Genomic DNA, 2651 nt, shown 5'->3' with positions numbered 1-2651 from the left:
CCGCACCCCGCACCCCGCCCCTCCATCCCGGGACCCCAGTCTCCGCCTCTCCTTCCTGGGATTTTGCCCGACCTCAGGGGGCTTTCCTTGCCCCCTGGTCAGTTCCAAGCCTCCTGCTCCGGGAGCCAGGAGGACGGGCGGCCGGTCCCCGCCCGCGGGCCCTGGTGTCCGGGATTCCCTGATGGCGCGGAGCCTCCAGGGCTTCCACTCTCTTCCTTCTGCTTCACTGGGCTTCTCAGGTCCCTCAGCAGCACCCAGGGCCCTAGAGCATTTATTTTTGCACAGCTGCAAGAACCACCTGAACTCTTATTTCCTGAATAGTCTGGTGTTTTTTTTTTCTAAAAGGGACTTTTTTTTTTAAGTCTTAGATGTTTTCATTTTCAAGGAAATTTTACATTCCCACCATTCATGGAAAACCAGCATCCCTTGTCGTAAAGAATGAAATTAATAGCTAAAACATGTTCATCTGTGTGCACCTAAAGTCAGTTCTTTCTTGTATTAAGACGTCCTGCGTTGAATGCCCACTGTTCTTTGGGAAACACTGATCCATCCGATCAGATGTTCTCATTTTACCCAAGAAGAAACTGAGGCCCATGAAGAGTCACCGAAATACTGAGATATTGGTGAAGCCAGGAATGCCACCCAGCACTCCCCACTCCAACTCTCTGGTCTTCCCAGGGCTGTGTGATTGATTGGAGAAATATATGTTAGAACTTGAGCGTTTAAAAACCCTCAACATTTGAAGGGTTACTGCTTAACTGTGGGAGTTTGGAGGAAATGACTTATGTTTATTGCGTTGAACTATTCCCCTGGTACAATGAGTGGTCTTAAATGGGGATATTCCAAAAGTTAAAAGGCTTTCTTTTGGAAGACAGAGATACTGCTGTTCTCTGAGAGCTGAAGGCACAGTGTCCGGCCTTTTGTAATCATATGTTTGGAAATAACTAACATTGAGGGCCTGTCCAGAACCGGAAGCTCCCCACGCCTATTTGACCTCTGTATTTTGCTTTGGAGTGAGTTCATTGTGAGCAGGTAGTGGCCTCTTGCTGTCAGCTTGCAAGTCACTGACCCCAAACAAAGTGGGGAGTGATTGGTAGGACCTGGGTGTGGGAGAGAGAGAGGTGCCTGAGTCCTAAGGAGAAAAGGGGAATGTAAAAAAAGGTAAAGGACCGACTGATATTTGCATGATATGAACATAGGTGGAGGCACTTCATAAAAGTTAGCTGTTTTTTTATTCAGTAAAATATTTATGACTCATGCAAGTTGGGTAAATTGCCGAATATTTGAGATTATTGGCCAGGAGCAGTGCTGATAAATGTTTTATGGGAAGTGATTACATAGCTGCTCTGGGACAGATATGTTCTGGTGGATCCTTAGATCAGCTCATGTTTCCACTCGGGCACTGTAGGGCCCTGGTAGATGACTGGACCAGGTGAGGGTTGGCACCTTGGGATTCTGATTTGTGTTTCAGGCCTATGGAACTTTCTTGGAGGTGGGACAGCCTTTTAAGCCAGTGCCACATTTTATGAGATTTAATGAAAAAACATGCTATGGGTTTGTGTTTTGTTGTTGTTGGTTGTGGTGGTTTGTTTTTACATTGTCATAAATATGTATCATATTCTTCAATCATTCATATATTTAGAAAAGCTGTGCTTATTGAGTACCAGGCCCCGGGGACACAACAGGGATCAAAAACCTGCCCTCATGTAACCTCTGATTGATTGATTTTTATGGCCCCTGACCTGATGGAACCAACATATTGAGGAAACGGACTGCTGACCACCCTTATTCATCGAACAAGCATTTATTGAACACTTACTCTGTATGGACCTGTGGTGTAAAAGACACCTGACTCCAAAATTGCTGTTTCCAAAGGGCTGGGCAGTGTGGTAAAGAGATGGCCCTGTGCTCTCAGCATCCAGGGTGCTGGGAAGACGGAGGAAGGAGTGTCATTAGGTGAGGGCCAGAGTTCAAGGAGAGCCTCCTAGGAGAGATGTCATTGGATGGAGGAGTGGTCAGTGTGAAGGAAGGAGGTTGCACATCTACCTTCCAGGCAGAGGGAACGAACAGGAGGGATTAAAGAACCAGTTATTTTTACGTGACCAAAGCAAAAGGTATATTGGTGGCCATGGGAGGAGAGAGTAATGACAGCTGGAACGTCCTGTGTCCAGTTTTGGAAGGGACTTTGTTGTGGTCCACTCCTCAGAATTTGGACTTTATTTTGTAGGTAGTGAAGAACCATCAGAGTTCAAAGCAAGGAGATGGCATGGTCAGAATTTGTAGTTTTGAAATAACAACAGCTAGCTAACCTTTTAAAAGTCCCTTCTCTGTGTCAGTACAGAATTGGACCTTATGTACGTTACCACATCCAATCCTCACATCTCCCCAGGAGGCGGGAGCAGTCACCTTCCCTTACCAGCAGTTCCAAAATCCAGTACATTCTCAAAATGTAAAAGTGTAGGTTTTTGTTTTTGTTTTTGTTTTTGTTTTGTAAGTTGGGCCTGAAAACTCATTGGTGCTAAAACTTGACCTGAATAGGTGAGACTATTTGTAATCTTTATCCCATGCAACGTGGATTTATGTTTTACTGCAGAAATAGCAATGCATTTAATTGCAGGGCACTCGCCCCCCCCCCCCCCCCCCCCCCCCGG

Source organism: Myotis brandtii, unplaced genomic scaffold, assembly GCF_000412655.1.
Source record: "Myotis brandtii unplaced genomic scaffold, ASM41265v1 scaffold79, whole genome shotgun sequence".
In the NCBI taxonomy this organism is placed as follows: domain Eukaryota; kingdom Metazoa; phylum Chordata; class Mammalia; order Chiroptera; family Vespertilionidae; genus Myotis; species Myotis brandtii.
Note: the sequence above shows the minus strand (reverse complement) of the source record.